The 15,574-nt window shown below is 37.2% G+C and overlaps 1 long non-coding RNA gene across 1 annotated transcript; it reads right to left on the reverse strand.

The window, feature by feature from the left end:
• Positions 1-7,118: 7,118 nt before the first annotated feature.
• On the reverse strand, positions 7,119-12,719 carry LOC145429315 (uncharacterized). Its single transcript, XR_013909551.1, has 3 exons — positions 12,327-12,719; positions 12,067-12,161; positions 7,119-7,516 (listed from the first exon to the last, which is right to left on the reverse strand). It is a non-coding gene; the product is annotated as an uncharacterized LOC145429315 (long non-coding RNA).
• Between the last annotated feature and the right edge of the window lie 2,855 nt (positions 12,720-15,574).

The raw sequence follows: 15,574 nt of genomic DNA on the forward strand, positions 1-15,574 counted from the left end.
AGCCCGCCTTAAATATACCAGTCCTACATGATGGTAACAGTTGAATACTGAATGTTAAGAAGGGGCATTTTTTGTGTGCCTATTAAGAAAAGAAACCTCTAGCAACAGGTTTGATGGACACAGAAAGTCACGCTGTCATTGAGGCCTCTGGAGATTACTATTTTGATGCATGGAAGTTTCTAAGAGGTGGCACCTTAAGAAAACCCAAATAACATTTCTGGATGTTAATTCTGAGTCTGTGATAACAAAATTATGTCCACATTTACTGGTCATTTTATCTTATCACTTCACTGAGAATGTTATTGCAGTGAGCAGTACATGCAAGAAAACCCCAAAAAATCCTGTAATTGAAATAATTTAGCATGAAGGTGTGTGTGAGTGCTCAAAAATACCTATAAGCAGTCACATCAAAGGAAACATCTGCAAGGCAGTCTGGGTATGTTTAAAAATAAATATCATAATCTAATTAATTGTAAGATGAACTCAAAGGACTCCTAAACCTTGTTTCAATACAACTAAAATTGATCCATTTTTGGAACTTGTGCTAATGGGTGATCACAGCTTGTATGTGTCACTTATATGTAGTAGTTTGGCAGCCATGGTGGACTCCGCATATTAAAGAGATATGGGCCGGAAAGCTTCTGTAATGGCAGAATAAATGGACAATGAAGCAAAAAACCAAAAAGACTTACCTTAAACTCTGTCAGCATAGCTCAATAGGTGCAAATTATATTTCCCATGACAATTTGTGTCTCTAAATTTGCATTTTAAGTAATAACTGGTAAATGACTGATAGCTGGTGAAGTTATCAACTAACTCTAGTTTGCAAGCTGAATCTATAAAGTGCGAAGACACACAGTTTCCTTCACCAGAACTGGAGTATGAAATTCTCACCCCAGAGCAGACATATTAGTAAAAATGCTTGAAAAGGTATCCAAACATAATTAAAAAGTGAGGCCTAGCAGAGGCAAGCTAAAACCGCCTTAACAAAATCCAAACTGGTAAAAGTTGTATTTTATTTTTAAATCACCAGCTGTACATTAGTTTGGAAGGGCAATCGTAGCTTTAGAGGAAAAAACTCTAACTAACCAAGGAAGTAAAACTGAAAGTACAGTCATGGTCAAAATTCCGTAGTAAAGCTCTTTGACTCTTAGATAGATAGATAGATAGATAGATAGATAGATAGATAGATAGATAGATAGATAGATAGATAGATAGATAGATAGATAGATAGATAGATACCTTTATTAGTCCCACGAGTGGGAAATTTCATGTTAAGGCTGCCAACCTATTGCACGCATTGGCGGCATCATCTTACCCTCCGACCATACATACATTACACAAAAACATCACATGGGGAAGACAGGTCAGAGAGGTGTAACAATGGAAAATGCACCACATGAGGAAAGATAAGGACAAAAAAAATAACTCCCTCCAGACTGATCTCCAACAGGGAGATCAGTTTGAGAACAGAAAAAAAACACATCATGAAAATGATTATGATTGTTCAACAACTTATTGCACATGTATACAAAAAATGTATGAAGGACAAAATTAATGCCACCTCTTACAACTTTCAGATAATAATTACTGTCAGTTTCCTCTTGGCTCTATAGTAATCTCAGACACATAGTTCACACTCAAGCCTCACCTTCCTGTTATCTTCTGTTTGTGAGGGGTGACCAATCAGGAGACAGTAGGCTTAGAAGAAGGTTTCAAGTACTGGATGAACTGTGTGTCTACACCACGCCTCTGTGTAAGATTACAGTTAAATCCTGTGAAGCTACTCCAGTTGAGATCAAGAACAAAAATTTGGAGCAGGAAATGGTCATCTAACATCTTATATCGTTCCCATAATCACGTGACCTGTTGTTAACATTCAAATGTAGGTGCCATATCCACGAAAAGAGGAGGCTCCCACAGAGCACCTCCTCCCAGAACATTGTTTTTTGCTTGATATATAAAAAGATGACCCTGTGATCATGCAGGTTGCAAGACACAAGAATGAGAATCTCTTCTGAGCCATAAAACCGTCAATATTCCTCTTGAGAGAAAGAATCAAGTCATATTAATTTTTATAATTAGCAAAGTAAAGGTGAAGCAGTGGAGAGTTAATTACTCAATTACTGCCTGCAAGTTAATTTTTAACTATCTGAAATGAAGTCAGTCATTATTTAGTGATTGGTTGATAATTAAGAGTCTAATCTAAATTAATGGTTGCGAGACGGTTTTTTGATCCTGCTGTGCGCTTGGTGCAGCATTAAACCAGGAAAGTGGATGCCATTCCAATTAGAAGCGAAAGGATTTAATGTATTGATGTTTTGTTTTTTTCCTCCCACAAATCTTTTGCCTGACACATAATGAAAGCTTTGATAATTTAGAAAAGGAAAGACCCCATTTCCAGGCGAGTGCGTTTTAGCTCCTTCTCTCCATGCAATTAGGAAACTTTTTCTCCATCTAATTATGAACATAATTGTGCCTGTGACAGAATATTGGGAGGAAATGCAAATTGTGGTTAAAGTTATTTTCTTTAATTCACCTCTCGTTTGATAGATTAAACCTGATGCCTTTAAGATCTGCCTGTGTGTTTAAAATTGAGTGGATTAAATGCCAAACTTCCTCTGGAGCAACAATTCCATTTCAATTAAAACTGACTTATCACCTTCTCCTAAAACGTGCTTAATATGCCAAAAATTTTTCCATGCTTGAAAGAGTCCAAAATGCCATTTTAATTGTTATCAGTGAGTCGCATCTCCCCCTCTCTCCCTCTTTTCTCTTTCTTCTGCCCACCCTCTATTTTTTTCCTTGGCTGTCTTGGCACAAGCCGCACGGAAATAGACCTAATTAACCCCCCTACCCCGCAGGGAAATCCGCTATGCAAATTAACATTTTCAAAATATAGTAATTTGAGAAATGGCGACGCCAATTTTTCATGCACGGGCTCGAAATATTTGCATATACATTTAGCAGCCCAATCAATAGAGCTACTTCTCACGTGCACATTTGTGGAGGGGAGGGGTGAGGCATTAAAATAAATGCTGGGATCTGATGGGCATACAGGGGAAGAATGGTTGGCCCTATTCGGCCACTGGCTAACTACTGGAGCCCAACAAAACCATCTGCTGGCAGTGAAACGGTGGAAGGGAGAAAAGAGGGAGGAGAAAGTCCCCCACCCCACCCCAAAGGGCCCAGCTTAAAGCCACTCTGTAAACAAGGAAATATGTTTTAATTAGGAAGCAAGTTCACGCGCATCTCATTTAAATCACTTTAATGAATAGCTCCGTCAGAGTGGCCCCCGTGCACTGACATGAAATGACTGATGCTGTTTGAAACAAAGGCCTTTTCTTCGGCGCGCTCGGTTCATGTTTTGTTTTCTCAACTCACTGAGCTCCTCATTGTGTGTTAACCCCTACAACTTCAATTTAAAGCATGAACAACTGTAGACTCAGTTGCACACTTATTTATTTGGTTAGCATGAGCTCAGATTTGACAATAAGCACATTTAAAGAAATCAAAACATAATTTTTACCGAATATTTTGACACAAAAGTGCCATGACACTGACAGGCAGATTCACTTTGTTTGCTATATAACTGGACAGAAAAGTGCATGGAAGGCACACGATAGTCTTTGACCACAGCTGTTCAGAAACACAATTACACTGAAGATGTATGTGCTTTATTTACATGATCTCAATGATTTATTTTTATGTGTGCCACTCTGTGACAACCCTCATTGTTTCCTCCATGCTAATCAGCAAATGGATAATATATTGCTGAGCGACGGTTATTTAAATCTGAATACATGTGCTTTATTTCAATACATGACCCTTATGTTAAATCCCTAAATGTATACAATGTATACCACTTTAATGTTGTTTTGTTTTGAGCATCTTTCTTTGCACAGCTGTAGGTTTCACATCAGTCTATTGTCATCAGTTAAGCCTTACAACTTCTCATGTCTATAAAACAGACATAATTACCTGTGTGATAGAGTCAGTAGTGACTTTGGGAAATTAGATGTGGGATTCCTGGTGTGGTATAGGCTGTGTGGTTACATCTACATCCTGAGACCCCAGCTCATTGGTTAGCTATTACTGCAAATGTTTTGGCTCAACCTTGCAAAATTAGCACCATGTCTTACTTCAAATTTGTTGACCAGTTACCTCAATTAGCATTCACAGTTCCACATTCAAGCACTGACAGCATACAGCTTTTCTTACAGTGACCACAGCACAGGCACATTTTGAGCCTTTACATAAACTTCAAACTTGTGTTTGTGAAGCTCAGCGGGTTATTGTTAAACATGGATGGTTTTTGAGAAGGTTTGGATTTGACTGCAGATTCTTGAGAAGTAGGATGCTCTGAAGACCAATGCTACAAGTTCCTGCAGCTTCATGTACAGTAGAAGACAGGAAGTTACTACATATGTTCTAAAGAGGAAGCAAACTGAACATCACATACATATACAGTCATAGTAAATAGAAAGTATCTATGTATCTATCAAGTCTACAGTTTCAGGTACCAAGACATAATAAAAATAAAATCTAGCTGTTGCCAGGTCCTAGATGAACAACATGTGACTCTGTTACACTGTGTCATTAATTAATAAAAACTCAACTCAAACTCGAAGTACACACTATGACTCAATAATGAATGCATTGCTTTCACACAAGAATGAAAACAATGCTGTATATACACATCTATACATGTTTATATGTATACATATACATATACACATTTACATATGTATTATTTGCAGAATATTATTTGTTGATTGTTTCTTGTAAGCTTTGTGGTCTTTGCCTGATGTAAATTAATTCCATGACAATAATAGTATTATTAGTATAATATTTGCTTGATTCATTGTAATAAAAATATCACGATGAAACTCAGTGGCATTTTAGTACATAGTTGCAGAAGCTATAAGATCAATATATTATTTATACATAAGTAATATATCACCTCCTCCTAAAATTAAAGCTGAGCTCTCTTGATTAAAGGGTCACTGATTTTCCTTTTTTCTGTCAGACGTGACACTGAGCCTTCAATGGCACTCAGCCAAATTCACAGGACAGTTTAAGCAATTAATGCTCAGAGGTATCAGTCAGCGAGAGCAAATAATTTCACATAAACTGCCAGTGCACCAAGCACAGCCTGATGATACCCTCCGGAGCATCCCATCCTAACATATGCTTAATTGTTTACCACTGCTTGTTACATAAATAGAGATGCTGCAGGGGAGGAGGGGGAGCAGGCGGGGTGTGTGGGGGGGTAGGGTTTAGAGTCAGTACACTATGAGACGGAGCTGGAGAATTAATAACAATTTGTGGCAAATAATTACTTATCAATTAAAGCTGTTATCCTGCCTAATTAGGCAGCGTTCATTAAATTCAGCCAATTTAAACCTTAATCAAAGTTAGCAGGGCCTGACAGCACTGAGTGGCTCAGTGAAGGAGCGCCCTCCGGTGGATAAGATGCATAAAATAAGTGGATTTTTTTTAATCATTTAAAAAAAAAAAACAACTACTGTTATTCTTATGTTATTTGTTAATAATATAATATATATTTGCATTTACTCACTGTATATAATCAGTTTCCATGGGAATTTACTTGTAAAATGAGTAAATAAATAAAAAATATTAAGAGTACCAGAAGTTTTATTGTGGTCCGAAACCAACTAAACCTAACTTTGTACACTACAATTCTAAAAACCAAACCAGAAAACGAGGCTAATTAATTATTTTCCACCAATGATGACAATTGATGTTGCATAGTATTTATTATCAACAATGGTAGTAGAAGTAGTAGTATTGAACTTAAGAGTTAAAATTATTTAGGTCATTTACTAAAGTGTAAAAAAGTATTGAACATTAAACATTAACATCTTTGCAAGCATCTTCTTGTATTGTGTTGCTTATTTACTTTGCTGTATTCATCACTTCATAGATCCAAACATATCTTTTTTTGTGAAACATCGTTATCTCCAATAATAATAATAAAAATAATAATAATAATAATACAAGATTAAAAAAAATGAAAAAGGTGTTGGAAGTGCAGAGTCTAAAATTAAAAAAAAAAAATGTGTGCACATAAGTACACTCACCAAAGTTCATTTAAGAACAAATGCCCTTGATTATTTGTCACATTTCAAATTAAAAGCATCTTCACCCTGCGGCCTGTCTCATTTTAAAGCCTTCACTTCCTATGTGGTCATTTGACAACAAAGCACGCGCTTCTCGGGGCGCCTCGCCACGAGGAACGAGTTAATTAATATTGGCTCTTGTTTGGTCTAGTTAATGAATGAGTAAATTATGCACCTCTGGGACACCGCCTCCCCAATCGGTTTAAATTATCCCACAAACCCCTCACACCCCCCTTCTTCCAACATTGTCCTCCAATTTCCCCACTCTGATCCTGCACTGATGGGGTCCCTGTCACTAACCACACACACACAAACACACACACACACACACACGGAAACCAAGGCTATACCCCTGCCGTCTCCATCTGTCTTTCTTTGTCCTGATTTGGTGTGTTCATTGTCTTCTGCACAATTATTGATGCATTTTTTCTTTTCTGTTTTTTTTTTTTAATTCAACCCTTCTGTTCGACCCCGGATCGTCAGCTCAGGGTAGCAAATAACTTCCATCCCATTAACTCGTTTTAGAGGGAAAGCTAGTCAAACAAAGCTTGGCCACAATCTGATACACACACACACACACACACACACACACACACACACACACACACACACACACACACACACACACACACACACACACACACACACACACACTGTCCTGTTGGTGAGAAGATCCACATTATTTGCATTAAAAGCCTCACACCGTGAAATTCATTTATAATTACAAAGTGGGGTGCTGTGTGTGTTATGCAGATCAGACTTGTGTGGTGAGTAGAAGGAATATCACACTTGCATTGGTTATTTTGTGATACGCTAACGCTGAATGTATGGTGACAGATTGCAATTATCTCATTATTGTAATTGTCAGAGTCAATTCCTTGCAGGCCGTGTGCAGGCTGCATGAAGGATTCCAGGAGTTACACGCAAATCTACAAATGTAGCAGGGTTTTTCTGTTATTGTTTTTTAATAGTCCAAAAGCCACACTTTAACAAACACACTGCAGTCAGGGCTTCACCTTAAACATGTGATCACAATCTGCAAACACATATTAATGTTTGTAATCTTTATAAACTGAGCGTATGTTGATTGATTGTCCTGGCACAAACAAAGGCTTAAAAGAAGAGTCTGCTGATTTCATTTCACCAAAGTTCATAATGTTGAATAAGTCCGGGCCTCCTGAAATAGGCTGTTTCAGTTTTGGCTGTAACAGTGAGCCATGCTCAGCCTTGTAGATCTCCAGCGCCCTCGTGTAGTGAAAAAGCTGCAGTGCAGCTCCTCATGTGGCTATTTTGTCTCTGTAAAGCTGGCAGTGCTCTAGGTTCCTTCTCTCATCAAAGACTATTCAGTCCAAACACCAAAGGCAGTCACTTCACTGGGGATCAAATATTCATTGTTAAGATCTGTGGATCAGCTGACTGACCTCCACAGCACATGACTGGAAGTATGTTTCAGTAGATTTTTTTTAAATACCAGAAAAGATATTTACTGCTAAACAACTGTACTTTTATTGTGCACAAAAAAATTAACTGCAATTGTGCAAAACAGGGATTGAAAACTTTGATCATTTTTAGGCTTGTGTGCAACCCCGTTAGTATAGACAATTCCTGCTTCATAAATAGTTCCTCTTCTTTTTGGAACTGGAATTCCAAAACCGCTGGAACCAAAGGGAGGAGTTATTGTGACCCTGTCCTGGAACAATTGTGCTAATGGCAAAGATATTTAAAAATTTGTAAATTTTAAGTACAATTTGACAAAAAAAGATTTAAGACTAATTTTGGGGGATTTTATTAGTTTTATACATAATTTAATTACAGATTAAAGAAAAATAAATTAATGAATGGAGATTACAACAAATAATACAACATCTAACAAATCTCAGTAATTTAATAATTGCAGAAGAACATTACAAAAAGCTAAAAAGGAATTTTGGATAACGTAAAGAACATTTAAAAAGAGAGGCATCACAATAGATGACTACTCATTTTAACACTGAACTTATCATCTCATACACATCTGCCACATCTGCCTGAAGTGATCATAATATCTTTGCTTTTTTTTTAAGTCCTACATAACCCAAAATTCACTTTTTGATAAATAAGCCAATTTTAGGAAAAGTCATGAAATATAAAGTCATAAATATATAATATATAATAGATTTGACCAGAATTACATGATTTTTAAAAAGCCAAGAGGACAAAATGACTCCATTGGCTTTTTTGCTAAGTTGTGTCCGTTGTGTCTGCTAAATCTGTGCTGTTACGCACAGTTTCCTGGAGATTCTGAATTTCCTGGTAGTTTGTTTTTTGTTAGTTCTTTCATCAGTTACAGTTAGAAACATCCCGTAAAACAACATGTAAAAGCTGAGCTCTCTTTTCTTCACGTTCGCTTTCTTCCTGCACTGGGTCACATGAATCCTCATAATACACATTAGACTGAACTAATAAAGGGTACAGCAAGGCTGATAATATCCTGATATTTTAGTAAATGTCGCTTTTTCTTTGAGCTGCTCTGTCATCACACTGTTTTTTCAACTTGTTAAGTTGAATCACTAGAAGTAGAGCTTGTGAAAGAACTCCTGCCAGGAAAACTTTTGTTTTTTCTTAGTTTCTGCATTTCTATGTGTGAAAAATTGATATTTTGCCTCGCAGCATCAAAGGTGTGTGTCTTTAGCCCTTTAGCTTTTTTTTACATAGCCAACATGTCTTCATGTTAAAGTTACATTTAGTTTATTTTGATGTTGGTTCGCGAAGTTTATTTGTTTATTAGATTCCCCTTGTGTTCTCTTCCCCAGTATTTAAGTTTTCCTCACTCTTTATGTGTCATGCTGTCTTATGTTATCAAGTTTGTACTGTCATGTCTGTGTCTCATGTTTCCTGTTTTATTTTGAAGGTCTGTGTCCTATGTCAGTGTAGTCGGCTTTGCTTCCTTTGTTTGGTTATGTCAGATTAGTGTCAGGTGTTTCCCCATGTGTTCCCACTCCCCTCATTAGCCTTCTGTGTGTATTTAGTGTGTGTTTTCTCATTCAGTCTTTGTCAGGTTGTCTGTTGTTCTTGTCATGTTTCAGGTTTTGTTGCATCCAGGCCAAGTTTCATGTTGAGGGGTTTTTTCCCATGTTTATTTTTTAGTTTTGCCAGTTTAGGTTATTGTTTATGCTCATCTTTGTTTTCCTTATGTATTACTTCATGTATCTCCATCAGCCATATTAAACGGCTCCTTTTTGTTAATTCAAGTTTTGTTCCACGTTCCATTTTGCCTGCATTTTGGGTCCTCTTCGCAAACTCATACAGAGTGCTGCCCCGTACTGTGACACTAGCCTAATTTGCATTCCTTTTTCTCCAATACCAAAAGAGTCTCGGATATGCTGAATGGAGAAGATAATCCAACAATTAATCCAACAGCTAATAGGACAAAGAAATTGAAAGCAAAAGTCAGACTGATTTTTTTTAATCCAATTCCTGGATTCCAATTTTTCTTTTTAAATTGTATTTTTAAAAGATTTTTAATATTTCTTTTTAATTCTGAGTTTGAAAATGTTTCTAAATGAGGTTTTAAACAGGGGTTTAATACTTTGTTTTTAATTTTTTTTTTTAACCTTTTTTGAATTTGAACTCATCACAGAAAAAGCAAGAACATAGGTGAAAAACACCACTGTGAGTGTAATGGAGGACTTTTCTGAAAGACTGAGGAAACGTTGGTGATTCCTTCTAATGCAGAGACATTAATTGGAATTGGGTCAAAAAGTGCCAATGTGAATATTAGCCATTAGACCTCCTTAAATGTATTTATTTTTTTGTCAGTTCCCCTATGTGTAGGTTGATGTCAGTTACTGTGCTACACTAGCTGTTTTATTTTGATACAATTTTGTCTCTGCTTGTTTAGCTTTACTTCCTCCCCGCGCTCATTGTGGTGTTTGTCTACAACTGTGCTAATTCATTTGGGCTGTTCTAATCAGCCTTTGTGTAGTTATATCCTTGATTCTTCCTTTTGTGTTTGTAACATCTGTTATTTCTTCATGGCATTCCTGTATCCATTTTCAGTTATTAAAAAAATGTAAATAAGTCATGCTTGATCGTTGAGATGCGGATGTCTTTTGGCTCACTCACTCTATACGTGTGCACAATTTCATCATAAGTTACTACAAAATTCCCAAGAAAATAAAAGACAGTTACGCTTAAATTCAACAAGATTAACTGAATGTGATGACTTAATATCAAAAATAAATTAAAAGCCATCCATGATATTTGATATAAAGAAAACACATTCCTCCTATGTGTGTAACTGCTCCACAAGTTTGCAGAGTTTCATCCCTAATTGCAGAAAAATTCCTGAGAAAATAAAGACAATTGCGTTCTCGTTGTGTTCTGTGGCTCCGTAGTGTCGTGGTTAACACGTTTACGGGCCAAGGAACAGGTTGCTCGGCTGATTACAGCCGGAGACGGGAAAGGGAGCCTAATTCCCTTTGCAGTCACAGCAAAAACCTGATCTCTGTTTTAAGCTAGACCTAGGGACAACTAGAAGCATTTGGTCTGCAGACCTCAAAGATCTCACCGGAGTATACCAATTTAGAAGATCAGATGCAATGTTTTAAAAACAAGTGTCAAGATCTTAAAATAAATTTGAAAACTAACTGGCAGCCAGTGTAGCGAGGCAAGTATAGAGGATATGTGCTCTCGCTTGTGTGTGCCAGTCAGGAACCTTGCCGCGGGGTTTTGAACCAGCTGTAGTCGGCCAATTAATGACGAAGTAACACCATAGAGGCTGTTGCAGAAGTCAAGGCGAGATGAATTAAAGGCATTGATTGCTTTTTCAAAGTCTCTGAAACAGAGAAATGGCTTCACCTTTGCAAGTAGGCTTAGGTGAAAGAAGTCAAAAATATAGAGCTACCTGCTCTGGTGATTCTTTGATCTCAGACTTTTTATTGCTTTGACAAAATATACACTGTTAAAAAAGAAAATTAAAGTCCTGACCAGGACATCGCAGAGCTCCTGGACAGCTGTTCTATATTAATCCTCAGTATCTCTCTTGCCCCAGACAGGAAGCAGCGATGTAGTGGTTCAGTATATACAACAGTACTCACAGACGCCCACATCCAACTTGTTGGATCTCTTATTGGGGTTCAGTGTATTACAGGGCACTTTCTATTTCGTTGAGACATATTTTAGAAGGAGGGACAGACAAAGGATGTAAAACAGGTCATTATTTAGCATTTTACAAACAATTAAATCCCTGTTCAATTTAAAATACAGTGTGATATCTTACAGCTTAGTTTTTTCCCCACTGAATGTACAGATGCCCTGTAAGATTTTAACTCCCTAATGCTTAATGTTGGTAATGCTTAACATTTCCTAATGTTAAGTCTTTGGTTTCGGGGAGAAGAACATGTTAGCAGCCTGGCATGCTTATAATATTTGTGTGTTCAAAGGATTATTTTAACACAATAATTGAAGTTACAGTTATTTGGATTCTGTTTTAGACACATAACTTACTTTGTTAACCAACGATGAGGTTCTAATAATTTCAGCTCACTGTGCTGAAAAAGAAAGTTACTGCCTTTGATCTGAGACAGAACCACAGCAACAAGTTCTTTTTTCTGCAGTGCTGTGGGGAAACAATAGATTTCTGTGGATTTCCAAATAAAGAAACATGATTAACTGCTGTGTTCGTTCTTAGCGTGTTCAGTTTTGTTAGTTCTGAGTTGCTTTCGTTTAATTCCTCCCTCAGTCTTCATTTCTGCTTTATTTAGTTCATTTGTGTTTTCCTGTTTAATTCAAACATTTTCCATTTAACTTTGAAAGTTAGTTTGACGTATGCTTTGCTTTTAGTTTTGTTTCCTGTTTCTTTTCTAATTCAGTTGAGCTGCTTCTTGTTCTCCACGGCTGTCTCCACTTTTCCTAATTACCCTTATTACATTAAACATGTTACCTGTAATGTATCAGCAGTGTTCCTCTTTTTCTTCTCCTTCTTGATTTTTTGCTGGAGGTGGCTGGTATTTCAGATCCAACCATTTCTTTTGTGCTCTATAAAAATGATACATGTGAAAAAAACAATCGACCTATAAATTTATTTATTTGTTTGTTTGTTTTTTACCAATTCTGATGAAGTTTTGTCTTACATCAATTGTGTCATTATTGAAAAGTGAATTACCATAATTATTAATTTCTTAAGTCAAAAACAAAGATCACCTTCAGTTGACTTTTTGAACTTTTTCTTTAGATTTTCTCCAGATGACTGCAAATGGATCACACAATAGTCCCTTGGATGCCCTCTCCATTTCTTTCAGCTTATTCCTCCTCGTCCACATGTGAACGTCGTCTTCTCCTTAACGTGGCCGTGAATAGTCTCTACTATGACATCAGCACATGCCTACATGAAAAACTTGCATATGCCAGAACATAGATTTAACTCAATGAGACTGAAAAGTACAATATTCACAGATGCACAAAAATCCAAAAGAAAGTAAATACATTTACATAATGTACATGGAATAAAAGATTTGAGACATTTGAAGACGGGAAGGGAAAAAATGCACTTACTGAGTATTGATCTGAAATATATAATATGCAATGATGTGTGTGCAAGCTATAGAAAGGGCTTCACTTCCTGTTAAACAGCAGTGCACAAAACAAAAGGAAGTTAACATTCAACACCATGACATTTTCACTGAATTTAACAGTCACTGAGTGGTGAGATAAATGTGTGCATAAGCCATAGTCATAGCTAAGGCTTTTTATGCACTTACGCAGTGCCTAGGTTCATCTCGGCTAATGCTGAGTCCATGCAGAATCACTATGTGCTCCACTTCAGTCGACACGACTCTGCATAGCTTTGATTAGCGGAATCAGAAATTTGTGTTTCTCAGAAGTCAATAGTAGATAGAGAATTGGTATGCAAAACATGGATAATGCAAATATATATTTGACATCAAATGGTGAGAAATGTCATGTTACATTCATTAACATGCTGATCAAACCTTAATCAAACATACTCATTTGGTGATGTAATGGCAGTGGAGTTAAAAGACAGAAATATGAAAACTTGAGCATATAATAAATGTTTCACAGAGTGGCACACTGCTCATTTTATTCTTTTTAAGGTACCTGGAGACGGAGTGCAGCTCAAAAGGATCATCTGGTCTCAGGGTCTCTGCTGTCTGTCCTCTCTCGGTCACTGGGTGCAGATTCTCAGCTGCTGGAGAGGTCTAACTTTTTTAGAGAGGTCTAAAAAGTCTAATTCAGAAAACGTGCATATGATCAATTAGGGCAGTTCGCAGTAAATCAAATAAATGTGTAATGGTCGTACAGTGCAAGCATTTCACTACTGAAGACGGAGGAAACCAGTGTTCTTTAACAGGTTTGGGGTCCACAAATGTGTGTAATTCACATCTTTGCCTCTTACTTTATTGACCCAGCCACTTCTAATGAAGGGTTGCTGAACTGAAGAAAGGACTCTGTTTCCTGTTAAACAGTCGGGCACAAGGGAAGATTTTTATAGTTGGCAGAGCCTCAATTATTTGATTGAGGCTCTGGTTCCCGTAAATAACCTGATTTACTCCTAACTCTTTCAGCAATTTCAGGATCACTTTCAGCATCACAAAGTGCCTCAGTCTCAAACCTGTCAATTCCCCTTAAATTTTCCTCAAAGTAATCATCTCTATCCATCAGAGTCTGAACCTTCATCACTGTCTAATGTTGGGTCGCATAAGTCAGGTGTATCTCTGATTGTTACGTCCTCATACTTTGGATGGTGTTTAAGCAAAGTCCTCACAAGCTTATGAGGAGCTTATTCTATGTCACAGCCTGAAACAGCTGATGCCCTTTGAGAAATGGATCTCAAGTTATGAGCGATTATGCTACAGTCTTGGTAACTTCACTACTTCTTGTACCTCAGCGAGCACACAGACAACATTGCCATGAACAGCTCTTTTGTTGGCCTTTTGGAAGAGGGATTACTTTGGCAAATGCTATGCACTTGGCAATGAGATGCCTCTCTAATATGTTCAGGTCGCACAGTTCATTTGGAATATCTGTAAGCTGTAAATTATTAGCTATTGCTAGGGGAGACGTATTACCATTTTAAGCTGTCTTTGGCAAGTGTGACAGATCCACCCTCTCTTTCTGTTATTTGGAAGCATGCACTGTTCTGAATGGTGGCATTCATTATGGCAAACTAATAAACTTTCTCATAAGGCAAAAGTTTGTCCTAAGGGTTAGGGCTGGTAAGCCCACTTTTTATTTGTGATCGAAACTGTCATTTTGGTGTCTATTTTGCATCTTCCTCTAATGTCTATTGCAGTCTGCATGGTGTTACTCAGTCGTTTGCATTTGTTACACATTGTTTGTCTTATTCTTAGCCGTTGTTTAAATGTAAATGCTGCATCCCTTGCATAACGAGTGGTGATATAAGCCTTTTAAGACTCTTCAAACTAACCTCTGCTTTTGCTTAAAGCCGATGTCCTGTTGGTATCGGTTTGTGATGTATGACGTTTGTTTTTGTTGGAAACTTCTGTCTTGATGATAATGAGCTTGTTGATATGAATTTTAAACTCTCGCAAATCTCACTGCCGTATCTCTTTCTCTGTTGTGATTTTTTCTTAGCATATGATAATTCTCAATTTTGTTTCCAATGTCAAAGTTCTTAAGTTTTTCCTTAGAAATCTTTGTTTCTGTTTTTTGGTTATTTAGTTATGAGAAGCTACCTCTAGCAGACTGTCATGCTGAAGTTTATCTGCACTTAAACCTGAGATGTGTCCCTTTTGACAGGAGAAATACAACCCTGGGCACTGACTGCTTAGGCAGGAGAATTTACATGTGGCAGAGTGCTTTGCTTAAGCTCATCTAAATGCTGAAAAAGCACAGGCGTCAGTTCAAAATGAGCATCTCGACTGGTGCCTAACTTTAGTGAACATTTTGTTAAGTTTTGTTATAAGATCATCCAAATGTGTGAAAAGAAACCCAACAGCTGTACCAGTACCATCTGGGCCCAGGGTAGTCCATCTGGTTGCCTGGAGTGTGGATCACAAAAGCCAAACCTTCCATCCTGGGCCGAAAATAATGTCAAAGATTTCTTCTGTGTTCAAGAATCTTTGGGCTTTTTGTAAAGTGTAAACACAAGGGCAGAGATTTCCAGGTGTTGAGAAAGCAGATAAGAAGCAGCAGGGGCCATACTCAGACAATCTTCCTCTTCTGCAAATAGAACTACTGAAAAAAATATTTTTTTTTATTCTTTGTAAAAGTATTTTTCACGTTATTTATATTAACTGTTACATAAATCTGCTTTGAGACATGTGCTTGTTGCCATGCACAAACCAAATAACTAAAAACTCTTGTGGAACAGCATGAATACATTACCTACATTTTTTATTAGAATGGTCACCCCCTCAGAAAATTTGCTGCCCTCCCTAATGGCCCATCCTGGTAAAACTGTCTTATGT

This window comes from Astatotilapia calliptera, chromosome 6 (genome assembly GCF_964374335.1).
Source record: "Astatotilapia calliptera chromosome 6, fAstCal68.1, whole genome shotgun sequence".
Lineage (NCBI taxonomy): Eukaryota > Metazoa > Chordata > Actinopteri > Cichliformes > Cichlidae > Astatotilapia > Astatotilapia calliptera.